Genomic DNA, 18278 nt, shown 5'->3' with positions numbered 1-18278 from the left:
AGAAGATATATGATAGATAGATAGATAGATAGATAGATAGATAGATAGATAGATAGATGACAGATTTATTCATCTATCCATTTTTTCTTTATTCCATAAATGAGGACACTGAGTTAAGGAGGTCAAATAAGTGACTTCCCAACTCACTCATCTAGAAAATCTACGAATTCAGAACCATGTATTCCAAAGACTTTGTAATGCCTCTAGTTTTGAGGAACACAATGTGATAGAGGGGATAGTGGATGGTCTTAAATATGGTATCCAGGCTGTCTCCTCTTAAGATACAGCACCAGCAGTATCCATGAGGCTTCCCTTCTGAGCAGATAATTCAATCCAATTCTCCCCTACAATGAGTTAGAAATAATCCATTTGTACAAAGTTGTCTCAACTTAATGGGTAAGAAGGGGAAATCCCTAATGCAATTCAGGGCAGGTGTAGAAAGCCATCCACCTCTTCCCGGCATCCCAGACAGCCAATCATCACAGCCCCACTGCCAGGAGGACTGAGGAACAGAGCCTGCAGCTGGGCAGCCCTCATGCCACGAGTGTATAAACCCAAACGGAACCTGGAGGGGGAAGGAAGGCAAGCTTAGCACATCAATTCTCTGACCTGCCCCTCATTGGAGATGGAGCTAGGGAGAACAGACATAAACACATCACCAGCTGGTGCATTTCCTGGTGGGCCACCAGCTGCAGCCTTGGCTGTCCCCAGACACACGCATGCAGCAAATAAATTCTTCTTCTTTACCAGGACTCCAAGGCAGGAGAAGAGAACAAACCAATGTTTTAGAGGCCCAACAGGACTTGCACTTTGCCTCCAGTGGAACAGGTTGATGGATGGTAAGCTGGTAGCCAGCAGATGAAGCCTCATTATACCTGTAAGTCCTAGTTTGAAATACATGAGGCCTGGAACCAGTACTGCAGTGCCTGCCTTGGCAGCGGCCCTTGCCTGCCTGTCCTGTTCACAGTTTGTGCCTCTCAGCAGCCCTGGCAGTTCCGCTGGGCTGGGGGGGTGAGGAGGACGCTCTCGGCCAGGGATAAGGGCAGAGTAGGAAAAACCCACCAATCAGTTTTGCTTTGATCTCCCATTCTAGTCTGTCCAGCAGACGTTTTGTCCCCTCATCTCTGTTGCAGGAACTGCAGCTTCTTACTTGTTCTTCCTGGTTGTCCCTGAAATGGGACACAAGGAAGAAAGATGAGAAGGAGCGGGTTTCCATTCCTAACTTCCGACATGATTCTCTTCCTTTTTGAAATTCATCCACAGCTCTTCTCTCTGCTTCTCTCGATTCACATATCCACACACTGTCTGCTGCTACGAGTCCTAAAGCAAAGCCTGGGGCAGTTTTCTAAGAGGATTCTAAATATCAAGGTAAAAGCAGAACCACCAGGCTTCTCCAGTGCAATTTGACAAGACTTTTGCAAGCACCAATCCACATGCAAGGCACAGTGAAGAAGCAAGGTGAGGAATGGGGAGCTCCCTGTTCTCATTAGATCAACTAAATCCAGCACATGCACCAAAAGGAAGAATCCTCTGTGTTCATCACCCATTCATTCTACCAACACTTACTGAGCACCTCTTATTGAAAACAGAAACCCTCTTTTAAGTAAATTGGACTCTGTTATAACACCAGTGAAGGTAAGCAAAATGTTTTTCTAACATGAAGGCTTGAACTTAAAGAATTTCACATTGATGTGTATCATGGTTCCATCCAACATTTGTCAAGTACCTATTGTGTGGGGTGGTACTGTGTGTTAGATCCTATGAGGGATACAAAGATAATTAAGTAATGGATCCTTGTCTTAAGATACACAACCAAGTGGATCCAGGTTTTAAAATGCATAATATCAAGTAGAGGGACAGAAACCAGTAACATTAACTTCAGCACGAGGTACACTAAGGTACAAGGAGGGAGAAGAGAACCATAATTCATTGGGCAGCTACTTCTCTATGCCTTGTGCTTTACATACGCAATTAGTAAAATATATTTGGCAATATTTACTGATTGTCTACTCTATGCCCTAGGCCTGGTGATATGGTCTTGAGAGGGACACAAACAAGCAAACACATAATTACAATGTAAATGGAAGTAGTGACAGAGAAGTGCTGGCAACCACAGGAGAACAGAGAAGCCACCAAATACCAATTTGGAGAATCAAAGATTTCCAGGGAAGAAGTGACCTCTAAGCTGAGTCCTGAAGAATGAGTCAGCCAAGCAAATCAGAGGAAAAGATTGTTCTTGGCAGAAAAAAACAATATGTGCAACGTCCCAAAGGCATGACGGAGGTTTATGTTCCACACTTAATAAGAGAGAAAGTTGAGGGAAGTGATGAAACTTGCCCAAAATCACACAACTGGTAAACAACCAAAGTTAGATTTGCATCTGGGTCTGAGTTCCTTCTACCTATAAAAGTTAAAAACAGAAGAACAGAGATAGATTCCAATTGGAAGGATCAGAGAGGGCTTTGATAAAGAGGGTTTTGAAGGATAGAGCAGAAATGAAAGGACATAGACCCTAGGGGAGGAGACAACTGAAGCAAAGGGGAAGAAAATCATGGATTGGCTGGAATGTAAAGTGACCTAGGGTTTGGGAAGAGATGGTTTGGAAGACAAAGTTGGAAAGAAAGGTGATATGTGGAAAGATCCATCAGTTAAGCAAAAGATACCGCATTCCCATTAGCTAAATCATTAAGTCTATAAGGTATTGGACACTTTAAGTGCCAAACAAAAGAAGACAAAATGCTGAGGGCCACATTAGAGAGACAGAGGAGTCCTTGGACTGTGGACTGAATATTTATATCCCCCTCAAAATCAGTATATTGAAGCCCTAATCCTCAATGCAATGGTATTTGGAGGTGGGACCTTTGGGAAATAATTAGGTCTAAATGACGGTCATGGGAGTACAGCTCCCATCATTGGATTGACACCGTTGTAAGGGGATGAAGAAACCAGAGCGCTCGCTCTCTCTCTATCTTTCTCTCTCTCTCTCTCTCTCTCTCTCTCTCTCTCTCTCTCCCCCCTCCTTCCATTCCTCCTTCTCTCTCTCTCCCTCTCTCTCTCTCTCTCAGAATAGAGCAAGAAGGTATCCATCTCTGCCAGGAACTAGGCCCTCCCCAGAAACCAAATCAGCCAGCACTTTGATCTTGGACTTCCCAACCTACAGAATTATGAGAAATAAATTTCTGTTGTTTAAGCCACCCAGTTTATGGCAATTTGTTATAGCAGCCCAAGGTAAAAGAGCTCTGTAATGGGAGGCACTCCTCTGATCTGAAGGCAGTGAACACAGAATTCCAAGCATGTCCAAGGAAAGAGTGTAAGTACTGCACTGGCTGTGGATCCATAGCTATTGGTAGACTGTCACTCCCAGAATGCCTTGCAGTAGTCCACCACCTTAGTCCACTCTGCCTTCTTTTCTGCCTTCTTTCCTTCCTTGTTCCTTCTTTCCTTCCTCCATATGAAAAGCATATTGAGTCTATTGTCTCTTGGGAAAAACAAACCCAGCTGAATAACAAAGAGGTTGTATAACAAACTCATCAGAAAATCCCATATCATTTCATAATTAGATTTGATGGAACATCTTAACATGTATTGAATTTTTTAAAGATTATTATTAAAATATAGCCGACATGCAGTATTATGTTAGTTTCAGGGGTACACCATAGTTATTCCTCATTTATATACCAAAAGAAGTGATCACCATGGTAAGTCCAGCTACCATCTAACACTGTAGCAAGTTATTACAATATTATTGACTATGTTCCCTATGCTGCACATTACATCCCAATAATTATTTGTTTTATACCTGGAAATTTGATTCCACATATAAGCAAAATCACATCACATCTGTCTTTCTCTGTTGGACATACTCCACTCAGCACAATACCCTCCAGGTCCAGCCATGCCATCATAGATAGTGAGAACCCGTTCCCTTCCATGGCCAAACAATATTCCGTTGTATATATGTACCACCTCCTCTTCATCCATTCATCCATTGATGGACACCCAGGCTGCCTCCACATCTTGGCCATTGTAAACAATGCTGCAATGAACATATGGATGCACATATCCCCTTGAAATAGTGTTTTGGGTTTCTTCAGATATATACCCAGAAGTGGGATTACTGGGTCCTTCTTTGTCTCTTGTTATAGTTTATGTTTTAAAGCCTATTTTATCCAGTATAAGTATTGCTTGTATTGTTACCATTTTCATGAAATATCTTTTTCCCATCACTTTACTTTCAGTCTGTGTGTGTCTTTCAATCTGAACTGACTCTCTTGTAGGCAACATATGTAAGGGTCTTCTTTTCTTATCCATTCAGCCACTTTATCTTTTGATTGGAGCATTTAATCCAATTACATTGAAAGTTATCATTGATAGATATGTACTTACTACCATTTTATTGTCCATATTTTGTATCGCTTCTCAGCTAAGAGCAAGCATAGTATTGTTCATATTTTATACATTTTTTATGTTAAAGAAGTCCCTCAAAGATTCCTTATAAATAAATAAAAATCACAATGAGCTACCACCTCACCCCAGTCAAAATGGCTATCATCAATAAATCAACAAACAAAAAGTGCTGGCGCGGATGTGGAGAAAAGGGAACGCTTGTGCACTGTTGGTGGGATTGCAGATTGGTGCAGCCACTATGGAAATCAGTATGGAGGCATCTCAAAAATCTGAAAATGGAATTACCTTATAATCCAGCAATCCCACTCCTAGGTATCTATCTGGAGAAATCCAAAACTCTAATTCAAAAAAATTTATGCACCCATATGTTTATCGCAGCACTATACACAATAGCCAAGACATGGAAACAACTGAAATGCCCATCAGGAGACGACTAGATTAAGAAACTGTGGTACATTTATACAATGGACTATTATGCGGCCATAAAGAAGAAAGAAATCTTACCATTTGCAACAACATGGATGGACCTAGAGAACATTATACTAAGTGAAATAAGTCAGACAGAGAAAGACAAATACCATATGATCTCACTTATATGTGGAATCTAAAGAAAAGAATAAATGAATGAACTAATCAGAAACAGTCTGAGAGACACAGAGGAAAAACTGAGGGTTGCTAGATGGGAGGGGAGGTGGGGATAAGGGGGAAGGTGAGGGGATTCGAAAGCACAGTCAGTAACCACAAGATTGCCACGGGCATATGAAAGTCAATTTGGGGAATGTAATCAATAATGTTGTAAAGATTTTGTAGGGTATGCGATGGACACTTGTCTCATTAGGGAGACCACCTCAGGGATGATGTAGATGCCTGATCACTGCACTGTACACCTGAAGCTGAAGCTGAACAATAGTGAATGTCAACTACAAGTTTATATATATAGTTTATATATATATAGTTTATATATATATAGTTTATATATATATATAGTTTATATATATATAGTTTATATATATATAGTTTATATATATATATATAGTTTATATATATATATAGTTTATATATATAGTTTATATATATATATAGTTTATATATATAGTTACAAGATATATAGATCTATATATATATAGATATATATATATAGATATATATTTACAAGAAGTGGAGTACAGCATTACAAATAAAGACAGTAGAAATGTAATGGCTGTGTGCGATGTCAGAGGGATAGTAGATTGGGGGAGGGGAGTTGTCACTGTGTGAGGGATATAAATGATAAATGTCTAACTATTACATTGTTTTGTGCACCTGAAACTAATAAAAAATAAAATTGGGGGGAAAAAGATTCCTTATAATACTGGTTTGGTGGTGAGGAACTCCTTTAGCTTTTACTTGTCTGGGAAGCTCTTTATCTGTCCTTCAATTATAAATGACAGCCTTGCTGGGTAGAGTAATCGTGGTTGTAGGTCCTTGCTTTTCATCACTTTGAATATTTCCTGCCAAAGTTCAGGCCTGCAAAGTTCCTGTTGAGAAATCTGCTGACAGTCTAATGGGAGCTCACTTGTAGGTAACTAACTGCTTTCCTCTTGCTGCTTTTAAGAGTCTTTTTTTGTCTTCAACCTTTGGCATTTTAATTATGATGTGTCTTAATGTGGGCCTCTTTGGGTTCATCTTGTTTGCGTGCATTGCCTGGGCTTGTGTGTCTATTTCTTTTGGCAGGTTAGGGAAGTTTTCTATCATGATTTCTTCAAATAGGTTTTCAATTCCTTGCTCTCTTTCTTTTTCAGGTAACCTTATGATATGGATGTTGGTATACTTGATGTCCCAGAGGTCCCTTAAACTGTCCTCATTTTTTGAATTCTTTTTTCTTTTTGCTATTCTGTTTGGGTGTTTTCTGCTACCTTATCTTCTAACTCACTGATTTGATCCTCTGCTTCATTTACTCTACGGTTGATTCCTTCTAATGTATTTTTCATTTCAGTTACTGAATTCTTTACTTCTGACTGGTTATTTTTTATGTTTTATGTTTCCTATCTTTTTTGTTGAAGTTCTCCCTGAGATCATTAAGCATCCTAATAACCAGTGTTTGGAACTCCGCATCTGGTAGATTGCTTGTCTCCATTTTTTTTTTGTTCTTTTTCTGGAGCTTTGTTTTGTTCTTTTATTGGGGACATGTTTCTTTGTCTCCCTATTGTGGCTGCCTGCCTATGTTTATTTCTATGTATTAGATAGGGCTGCTATGCCTCCAGTCTTAGTAGAGTGGCCTTATGTAGTAGGTGTGCTGGGGGGTGCAGTCTCCCTGGTCACCAGAGCTGGGTGCTTCAGGTGTTTCCCTTGTGTGGGTTGTGTGTGCCCTCCTATTGTAGTTGAGCCTTGGTTGCTGTTTGAATATCAATGGGAGATATTCATCCTTGGGCTGACTGGTTGTGAGGACAGGCCATGATTACAGTGGAGGAGCTGTGGTGCTGGGGTTGACTTATAGAGCAGGATTTGCTTTGACAGAGCTCTGGTGCCTGCCCAACCTACCCTTTGGGTGTGTCATTTTTGGGGGTCGCTGGATGATGCCTCAACTTAGTCCAAAGCTGGCCACTGGGTGTGTCTGCCCTGGAGCCTCCTGAGAGGGGACTGGCTGTAGGCCAAGTTCAGCCACAGCCTGTGCTTTGCCTTGGGCTACCTGGTATGAGCCACAAAGCATTCAGCAGATGGCTGCCACCTGTGCTGCGCTTAGAGGTGCCTCCAGAGACCAAGCCACGAACCAAGGGCAGCCACTGCTAGTTTAGGGCTTGGGGCTGCTCAGCCTGAGGTATGGGACATGCTGAAGCTAGATGCTACCTGTTAAGGGTTTGTGGATCTTTGACAGAGTTTAGGAAAGTTCTCAGTGTGAGCCAAGACAGGCTGTTTGTATGTAAAAGTCACTGGAAGCAGCTTGGGTGGGCCTGTCATTTGAGTGGGATGGGTCTCAGGGAATCACTAGGGCAAGGCTTACAGGGTTATCCAAGTTGATGGAGACACAGATACAGTGGCCCCTGCATCTGCCTGCTGGGAGCTGGCCTCCACCAGCTCCTCTGTCCAGGAGAAAGCTGCCCCTCCAGTGCTCGCCCTGAAGCCAGACAACTCAGTTCCTCCCTGTATGTCCCTGGTGCCTTTCAAGCTGCTGTCCCTGCACTGGAGCTCAGAGCTAGTGATTCTGTCAGTGAGTAAGCCTGTGTGTGGGCCTGAGACTGAAGCTGCATTCATCTGACTCAACCACAATCTCCACTGGTTTTCACAACCAGAAGTTACAGGGACTTCTCCCTCTGGTAGTGAAACCCGGGGCTGGGGATCCTGGTGTAGGGCTGGGACCCCTTGCTCCTCCAGGGACCTCTGGAGCTGAGTTATCCTTTTCAATATTTAATGGTCACACGCAGGTGTGGGACCAGCCCATTCTGTGTGTCCACCCCTCCTATCAGTCTCAAGGTGGCTTCTTCTGTGTGTCTTTAGTTGTAGGGCTTCAGTTCAGGTAGACTTCAGGCATTCGCAATGATGGTTGTTCTGTAGTTTAGTTGTAATTTTGATGTAGTCATGAAAGGAGGCAAGCACAGAGTTTACCTACTGCACCATCTTGACCAGAAATTTCAACATGTGTTGAACTTTTAATGATTAATTGAGTCTGGCTACCAGACAAATAATAAATTAATAAAAATTTTCAAATGCATTGCTTCAAATTCAGGTTTTAACAGACAATTAATAACTAGAGAGTTTTTTATTATTGTTTACTGTTATTATTCGTTTACTGTTATTGTTCATCTTACTTTAATAATCTCCAGCAAAATCAAAGTTCACATGAGAGAAAAGAAAAGGTGAAAGTAGCACACATACGAAAAAAAGGAGATAAGGGTCCTAGATGTCAGTGGCAGAACAAGACGTGCTAGTGGTTACGAAGCAACTTTCCTGGAAGGCAGGATACTGGAAAAATATATGGGCTTTGGAGCCAGCAGACCCATAATTCTCACCAAACTCTAATTTTGGCAAGTCATTTCTTTCCTGGTCTCATTAGGAAGATGAGGACACTGTTCTACAACCTCCTTGCAGGATTATTATAAATATTAAGTAAGATGGTGCACACAAATTCCTAGTACAAGGCTCAAAACATGATAGGTATTCAACAAGATCCCTCCCTACTGTCACCCTCCCACACTCACTTTCTCTCCCCTAAAAGACTTTGCACACATCTCTATTATAACACTCACAACACTGCATTTTACTTTTCTGATTACTGGTCTATCTCTCCCATTAGCTATGAGCCATTTAAGAATAAAAGCCATATCTTATACATTTATCTCTGGTAACTAATAGAGTGAATAGTAGTTGCTCAATTAACCATTTCTCACATGATTGAATTTAAAAGCTCTTGACTCCGTTGAGAATCTAAAACTGATGCATTAAAAAAATGTCTGCAGGGCAGTATATAATGTATTGCTAAACCTTGTGGTACAGAGTTATCAGGGGTTTTGAAATTCAGGGGGAAAGGAGCCAACATGAGGCAGAAGCCATCAGGGAGAGTTTGATGGGGGAGGCAGACTTGAGAGAAGACTTGAAGATTGGGTGGCCCTGAGTGGAATGAAGGAAACCACTTCAGAAAAGATGAAAATGAGCAAAATAATGGAGACAGAAATGAGCGTGTCACATTCAAGGGACAGGAAACATGGATGTGATGTGCTCAGAGCCAAGAAACGGAGTGTGAAATTGATGTGGTGAAGACAGACAACTACGGGGGAGTCTGAGGAGGGGAGTGACATGGTGTTACTGACGTTTAATCAAGGCCAGTGGACACAAAGTCTAAAACCTACCAATATCCAGAAGAGGGACACTTTTTGAAAAGATTCGGACCTTGTCTGGGATTGGGGGGGTGGATGCTCATGGAAAGGAAATGAGAGCTCCCAGAGATTGCTTCATGAGGTGTTAATGATGGTAGGTGTGTTCCCATCATGCTGGGGCTATGTTGACAGCAGGAGAAAAACCTGATGGTCGTCAAGACCTAGCCTCCCAGACCAACGTCCTGATGGACCAGGCAGCTAAAAGGTTCTGATGACAGCACATCACATCTCAGCTCAGTGGCAACCTCAGCAGGATGCTATCGCAAACCAGCCCATATTAATCAGGGTTCTCAGGGGAAACAGAACAAATAATATGTGTGTGTATATAGAAAGATGTATTTTAAGGAATTGGCTCATATGATTATGGAGGCTAGTAAATTCAAACTCTGTAGTGTGGGCCCGTGGACTAGAGACCCAGGAAAGAGTCAATGCTGCAGCTCAAGTCTGAAGTTCATCTGCTGCAAAATTCCCTCTTTCTCGACAGAGGTCAGTCTTTGTTCTATTCAGGCCCCACCCACATTAGGGAAAGCAATCTGCTTTCCTCAACATCCACAGATTTAAATATTAACCCCCTTCGAATACCGTCACAGAAACATCCAGAATAATGTTTGACCAAATATCTAGGCTTCATGGCCAGGAAAAATTGATATAAAATTAACTATCACACAGCCCCAGGACTTTCAAAAAAGAATGACAAAGAACAATTTGAAATGAGTTTTGGGAAGGAACGTTTTGTTGGAAATGGAGGGTTAGTTTCAAAAAATAAAACAGAGAAAAACACAGAGAGACAGAAAGAGAGCCATACATATAAAAAGATGAAATAAAGCAGTGTAATCAGTTTTGTGTGCAAAGTATTTTCACACACAGTGTTACATTTCACTCACTCAACAACCCTGTGAGGCGGGTTGGATTCCCATTTCACAGATGAAGAAAGTGAGGCCCATGATAGTAAATGACTCTCCAATCACAAAGTATAGCTGGCGGTGGATCCCAGGCGCTGTGTTTCCTAAATCCACTGTGTGCTTCCTAAACCAAACTGCCCGTCTCCAGAGGAAATGCGATGCTCTGAGCACAGAACGTGAATAGGAAAAAGAGAAGAGGCAGAAAAGCAAACACAAACACTGAAACCCACAGAAGCTACAGCGTGTAATTCTTGTTGAATGGCCAGCTCAGAGGTGAACTGTGTCTTAGTTTCTTTGGGAAAGAAAAGCGACATGAGTCTTCCACAGCCTTCACTGGCTACAGCTTTAGATGGGATACAGCAGAAGGTCAACAAAGAGATCTTGGGTGGGGAGTTCCTTTCAGAAAAGGTGAAAGTATCATAATTGCTCAGGTCTCTGCAAATTGCCTGACTCAGAGTCCATTTATTACAATTTTCAAATGAACTGAAAAACATTTTCCTTTGTTTGTGATGGTCTGAAAGTTGTGCAAACTGAGAGGACCCCATTCTCCACTTCTGACTGCAACCCACAACAGGGTTTTCTTACAAAGCACAAATGAAGAAAGACGAAAACATATCTTTCCTTTCCAACAGGGAAAATAAGTTCGGAGCTGTTATGAAATTATGTCACAACTGTTTTCATCCTGTGTATATATGCTGGGTCAGCTTGCAGTTGGCACAATATGGTCAATCTAAACTGAGAGTGTCTTTCATTATTCTACATATCACAGGAAAGGAGCAAAACAACCAGACTTGGCCGGGCCACTAATGAGCAGGCAATGCTTGGGTGAGAGACGTAGCACTGCTGATCTTTGCCTTGCTTACTTCCCAGGAGTGCTGACACGCGGACAAGTGTTTTGCCGCCCCTAAAGCATCATAACAGAGTCAGCCATTATTATTGCCATGGTGAAAAACAACAGCACTTAGTTTATCTCCAATTTGTAATTTTGTGCCATCATCTGGCTGGGGTCTATTCTGGTCTGCAACATTTGGGACCTCTGTGGTCAGTGACAGTGAAGCTGGAGAAAGTCTGATACTAAACAGGCAGGGCCTTGAGGCCCCCAAATTGTCATGGAGCCTTTACTTATATAACAGTGCTGGTCGGGGTTTTGTCATCTGCCTGCAACTGTGATCCCTGCGACTATAAAAAGCACATGGAAACAGAAGCATAATCTCGGGAGTCAGACAGACTATGATTAAACCATGTCTCTGCTACATAAGAGCTGAGTAACATGGGATAGTTATAGCTGCTTTATGAATTTCAGTTACCTCATCTTAAAAAATGGGCAATTAAAAAGAATCCTATTAACAAATGTATTTAAAGTACCCACACAATGTTACATAATAAATGTCAAACAAATGTGAATTCCATGCTCTTTCCTCCATAATGCACCAAAACAGAAATGACAGGTATTGCACAGAAATCGTACATTGTCAATAAACATATGAGAAGATACTGAACCTCATTACTAATTAAAGAAATGCAAATTAAGTCACAATGAGATACTATTTTACACCCACTAGTTTGTCAAAAGTTAAGATGATAATACCAAGTGCAGATAATTGGTACAACTCTTTAAGAGACCAATTTGGTTAAGCCGGACAGGTACATGATTCCAAGTCATTAGATATGCTTTGGTCTCTGCTTAGAATGCATCTCCTCAAACTATCTGCATAGGAAACTCTTATTCATGCATTAAAACCCTGCTTAGATGGCATCTACATACTGAAATCTCAGATTTCCAGATGCAAAATGAATCATTTCTTCTTCTCTGCTACCTGTACAAAGTCCTATCTTCCCATGTTACATTGTAACGTAAGTATGTGTTTACACTTCTCCCCAACTAGCCTAGGAACTCCTGGAAAGTGATGGCTGTTTCATCTCACGGCCCCAGGACTCAGGACATGGCATTCAAGACAGGAACTTTAAAGCACAGACCCCCATGTCTCCCCTGTCTTTTTTGTACTCACCACGGCCCCCTTAATTCTGTGGCACCCACATGCGTGGTGTGTGCTCCCTTTCCAGGGAAGCACTGAGTTCCTGAACCATTTCCTGCTTCTCGCCCAGTTTTACATACCTCAGCATTCAGGGTTTTGATGCATTTTCACAGCACCTGACCCCAAAGCCAAATGAAACAATCAAGAAAACCTATCCACTTTTCGAATGGAATATCAGTCAAAAATATCTCACTCTTGAGTTATGTCAAACTCAAAGGCTTGCTTTGATTTTAAAAGGACATTGGATTCCTAACACTATGGACCCCTGTGGGAGCCATTTTCCCATCAAGGATTTGGGTGGAGGTGACTGTCTGCAGACTGTACGCAACTGATTAAGATGCGTATTTGGTGTTTGGCAGCTCCCTGACCCAAGCCTCTGTCCATTGATCACCAGGGACTTTGTATTGAGTGGCAGATGCGGGCAGAGCAGTAGAGACTTGGTTGTGATGCAGCCTGTGTCATTTGGCTGTGTTTATAGTCAGCCCAGCTGCAGGCAGTCAGTAGCTATGACACTTGGCGAACAACAGTTGCTTTTCCAAGTCAATATATGATGCTTCGTGGCATAACAGAAAGAACATTATAGACAAAACACTGAGATAGATTTCAGCTCCACTGCTCTGCAGTTCTGTGACTTCCCCTCCCTCCCCCCAAAAATAAAAACCTCCCTGGACCTCACTGTCCTGTTTGAAAAGCAATAACTACCCTATTTCCCCAGGACAGGAAGAGGTTTGAAGGACTAAATGCAATGATGAACTTAAACTCTAATGTTCTATGCAAATATTAATACTAGCCAACATTTTTAATACTTTCTGTGCTAGACATGATTCTAAGTACTTTATAGATGTTGAATCATTTAATATTACCATCAATCCTATGAGCTAAATACTATTAGTCCCATTTTAAATATGAAAAAAGAAAAGCACAAAAACATTTAAGGAATGTGCTAGGATTCCAGAGCCAGTAATGGCAAGATCCAGGATCTGAGGCCAAGTTCTTAACCACTTGGTTAAGATGTTACACTGAACATCCTAGGAATTATTTTTCTGTTGCTTTAGATTTGTTTTTAATAACATCCATCAGACCAAGAAATTGGTACATTGTGCATGCTTCTATAAAAGCTTTTACCATTTTGTTATAATTCAGTGTTTACATGCTTGTGTCCCCAATTACATGGAGAGTTCCTTGAGGGCGAGAACGACAAGGTCTGACAATTAAGTTAGAGAACTTGCCACCATGCACTTACATTGGCAGCACTGTACAAACAGTCCGGTAAGGTGTCATCACCTTGGTATATCAGAGTCTCACAGCTGTGTTCGTGTCGACATGTGGCGGTGTCTTGCTGGGTGGCGTTCATTATTGTTGCTGCATGTTTTTGTGTGCTGTAGTGAGAATGTTAGAGCTTGAATTAGAGCAATGAACAAACATTAAATTTCTTGTTAAACTTGGCAAGAGCGGAAGTGAAATCAGGGACATGTTAGTCCAAGTTAATGGGGATAATGTCATGAAGAAAACGGCAGTGTACAAATGGATTAAATGTTTTTCTGAGGGGAGAGAACGCGTCACTGATGAAGAGGATGAGGGGAGAGGACGGCCAGTAACAAGCAGAACTGACTAAAACATTGCAAAAATTCATCGAATTGTGCATCAAAACTATCAGCTGACTGTGAGAAGCATAGTACACCAAGAAAACGTTGATAGAGAAAACAGTTAGGAAAATCTTAACTGAAAATCTTGGGGTGAGAAAGGTATGTGCAAAAATGGTCCTGAAGGAGCTCAGCGATGAACAAAAGCAAAGGAGAGTCGAAGTTTGCCAAGACCTTTTGGAGCAGCAAGACGATGTTTTGGGCCATGTTATCACTGGTGATGAAACATGGGTGTACCAATACGACCCTGAAACAAAGCATCAAAGTGCACAATGGAAGGCAGCCAAGTCTCCATGGCCCAAAAAGTTCCATCAGTCCAAATCAAGAGTCAGAACAATGTTGCTAACCTTTTTTGATATCAGAGGGGTTATTCATTATGAATCTGTACCAACTGGACAAACACTTAACCAAATTTACTAGTTGGAAGTGCTGAAAAGGCAGCATGAAAAGTTAGACGAAAACAATCTGAACTTTTGGCCAACAATTCATGGCTCTTGCATCATGACAATGCACCAGCTCACACAGCACTGTCTGTGAGGGAGTTTTAGCCAGGAAACAAATAACTATATTTGAACACCCTCCCTACTCACCTGATCTGGCCCCCAATGACTTCTTTCTTTACCTGAAGATAAAGGAAATATTGAAAGGAAGACATTTTGATGACATTCAGGACATCAAGGGTAGTACAACGACGTTACAAAAAGAGTTCCAAAATTGCTTTGAAGGGTGGACTAGGCACTGGCATCAGTGCATAGCTTCCCAAGGGGAGTACTTCAAAGGTGACCATAGTGATACTCAGCAATTAGGTATGTAGCACTTTTTCTAGGATGAGTTCGCGAACTTAATTGTCAGACCACATATATGGTAGTTATTTGTAGCAACCCAGCACTGAGTACTGGATCCAGCATATTGTAGGTAGGCACATTATTCTCTAGAGATTTATGGGCTGGATAGATGGGAGGGAAGGAAGAAATATAGGGAGAGCAGACAAAATCGATGGATGGGTGGGTGGGTGGATGGATGGATGGATGGATGGATGGATGGATGATGTGTGGATGATTACATGAACCCCAAACTGTCAGTGTTGTAGAGTAGTATCTGATCATCTTGAAGTTATGATTGTGCATTTTCTCCATCCTCACTGAGTTGCCTTGATAATTTTAAATTATCTACCTTAAATCATAGAGAACCCATTTGCCATTCTTACAGTTAAAAAACCCATAAGATTTGAAAAGGACACAAGATATGGGTCTGTTCCAGTGAAGTAGGCAGGGTTATTGCTGCATCTCTGCATCGCATCTCAAAGCAGGGCTGATTCTATAACTTTGCCTTGCATTTTAAGTGCTCGTGTACTTGCCTTCTTTGAGCCCTTTGAGAATAAGAATTGTGTCTTGAATGCCTTTGAATCCCAAGCCACCTACTGCAATTCCAAAGTAGATATGTACTAAATGTCAAGGAAAACAGATGGGTCAGCCCCACCCCCAACCTCTCCTCTTGTGCCCTCTTCTCCAGTTGCATCCAGTAGGTATCTCTACACATATTCTTTCCCTCCTTCCTAGGAACAGTTCAATTGATAGTCATTTGTCCTCTAATTCACATGTAAGCAACATATTTACTTTACCTTGATTTTTGTATGTGAAGAGTTTCCTGTCTAATAGAAGAATAGTCCTTCACTTGAAATATCACCAAATTTCCCTCTTGGGAAAGTCCCACAGAGCTGCTCCAAAAGACCCAATCTGCCAAAATAGAAGAATGCTCCTACAGCTGAAGCTTTAGGCCTCCCGTGAAAAGGCTAGGCTCCCTCCCTATAGGTCCTCGTCTCCTTGAGATCCGTGGTCCTTTTCCTTGCTATCCTTGTTTCTGCTCTCTGAGAACACAGAAGAAAGAAAGAAAGAAAGAGAGAGAGAGAGAGAGAGAGAGAGAGAGAGAAAATCAAGGTTACTGGAGCAGAAAGGGGAGGAGGGAGGGAAGGGAGCAGATGCTCATAAATAGTATTGGCCAATATTTATTGAGTACTTATGTTCCAGTTATTGGCTATCGTCTCTCAACTCTAATCCATATGTTTATGCTCTATTTTGATGCTGGGTCTGAGACTCCAAAGAGCACATTTCCATTTTGTCAGTTTCTTCCTTTTATGCTATGTCTATAGGGGACACTAGAGAGAGAAAGGAGGAAGGAGGAAGAGGGGACAAGCTCCTTTCTGGCTTTCTTTCTGTTCCTGTCTGTGTCACACCAGCAAAAGCTCTTTACCTGGGCAGCTACAATTTGTTCCAGTTTCCAGCTTGTAGAAATTTCTACAGGATTAGTTTCACTGTGCTTCCTCAGAAACTCTCACTTTGGCTGGCCAGTGTCCCTTCTTCCCCAGACACTTGGGTCAAAGGCCCTACTCCCAGTTCCCAAATCCAGATTACCCCACCCCTTTCCTCCAGTCCCCAGTCACTACCCCCGTGCAGCTTCGGTGTTTTGTTTTGGTTTGGGTTGTGTTTTTCCTGTTTAGTTGTCCAATTCCTATTTAACCAATTCTCTATATTAAATTCTCTCTGTTAAAATACCAGTTAGAAGTTCTGCTTTCCTGAATGAACCCTGACTGACTCAACATACTATGCACCAGATACCATGCTAAGCCTTTTGCAAATATAATTGCATTCGCCCTTTACAAAAACCCTATAGGGGCATTACCTTCTTTTTTGTGGATGCATAAACTGAGACACAAAGCTATTAAGTTCTTGCCCAAGCTGCATTGCGGTGCCAGAAGTTTCTACCTCCAAGACAGTCCTGTCTAAAAATATCTGTAAGATTCATGGTTTCTAGGTGAATTCACGTCCTTCGTGCCAGGGTCCTTCTTAGAACGAAAAACATATAAAAGTTTCCTGAATAAAGAAGTATGTCGCTCGCTCTCTCTGCCCACAGATGGCAATCACACAGAGATTTATTACCAACAGATGGCTGCAATATAGAACTGAGACATGAGTGTACCTGGAACACTTAAGACTAACACAGCAATCCAAAGTTATTTCCCACCTACACAGCTAAAAAGGAATCAAATTTCAATTGAGAAATGATTATGTCTTTCCCAGACTTTCTGATGAAAAAAGCAAATAAAGTCTGTAGTGTTGGCTGGAAGTCACCGCAGACCATCATGCTTCCTTTTTCTCATAATAGATAGTGGCCATTCTCTCTATTGTTGTCAATTTCTTTTCTCCCTCTGTGCATCTCCCTATCTCACGGTCTCCTGCAGTATCGTTCATTCTCTCTTTTTATTATGTTGTCTCCCTATCTCTCTCCTCTATAATTGAAATAAATCCTTGGAAGACAACTTAATCCTTTGAGGGATAGATTTGGTCAACTTTTCGAATTTTGCACAGAAAAATATTTCCAATACTGACTGTATCATCAAAAAGTTACCTGTAACCCAAAACCTTCTGAAACCCTAGTAATTCCTTTTATTTTGTGTTTGTTTGTTTGTTTGATTGGTTGGTTGGTTGGTTGGTTGGTTGGTTGGTTGGTTGGTTGGTTGGTTGGTGATTGAAATATGTGTTTGCCTGTGTGATGACAGAGTTTCTCTCGCTGAGCTCAATGGACTATAGTGAGGGAGCAGAGAGTGTAATGAAAGGGGAGTAAGACCATCCTGGGTGTGAATCCCAGCTCTGTAATTTGCTTAACCTCTCAGAGCCTCACTACCTCATTTTATAAAACGTGGATAATTCTTACCCCTTAAAGTTAGGAAGAGGGAGGCAATACCCATGCTATTATACCTAAGTGTGCCATAAACCACATTAGATATTCATGGTGAGCACATTTAATCCTACAGCAAGTCCTCAAGTGGGGTATTAGTTGCCATCTTTTATGCTACATATGTGGAAACTGAGTCTCATGTAGCTTATTAAGTTTCCTAATTTTCCAAAACCAGTAGTCCACCCAAGCTTAACCAAATTGTCTACCCCAGAGTTATATCTTTCCCGCAAACCACACTACCTCCCAAAAAAGAATGGATGGACACACGACACACAGCCAAATGGTAATAAGATGGGAAGCCTTTCTCCTGAGCTCTTAAAATTACACTATACATCCCCTTCAAGGACATCACAGTCATGGCTGGAAAAGGATGTGGAAGAGAAACAGGGAGGTCACAGTGTCGACAGTAGGCAGACACTCTCAAAGGGTGAGGGGAGGTGGAGGCATCAGATACATTTGGTGGAAAAGTCTGCCTTAACTTGCATCCATGGAGCGCATCACCCAAGTGCATCTTGGTCTAAGACATGCAACATAATATTGTTGGGGTTTGACCAATACAGCACTTTCTTCTCCCCTAAGGATTCCAGTCCAGTTGGGAAGTAGGCCCAGGAGCGAGGTAGGATTTTAAATTCAGTGTCTGCTGAATTTGTAGCGTGATGCTTGGTCTCAAGGTCAAAACAGGCTTCTGGAATGACTTATCCTTTT

General features: G+C 41.7%; 1 long non-coding RNA gene across 9 annotated transcripts in view; it reads right to left on the bottom strand.

Annotated features, from left to right (window-relative positions):
- LOC109452126 (uncharacterized) overlaps window positions 1–18278 on the bottom strand; it is a 401284-nt gene that overhangs the window by 302490 nt on the left and 80516 nt on the right. For 8 of the 9 annotated variants that reach the window (XR_012492644.1, XR_012492645.1, XR_012492636.1 and 5 more), the window contains exon 2: window positions 15460–15705. The exons of the other annotated variant lie outside the window; for it this stretch is intronic. This is a non-coding gene — a long non-coding RNA (uncharacterized LOC109452126). The remainder of the gene's footprint in view (window positions 1–15459; window positions 15706–18278) is intronic. 9 annotated transcript variants of the gene reach the window in all.

The sequence above is a fragment of the Rhinolophus sinicus genome, linkage group LG02 (assembly GCF_036562045.2).
Source record: "Rhinolophus sinicus isolate RSC01 linkage group LG02, ASM3656204v1, whole genome shotgun sequence".
Classification (NCBI taxonomy): domain Eukaryota; kingdom Metazoa; phylum Chordata; class Mammalia; order Chiroptera; family Rhinolophidae; genus Rhinolophus; species Rhinolophus sinicus.
Note: the sequence above shows the minus strand (reverse complement) of the source record. Positions and strands in the feature narration are given on the sequence as shown.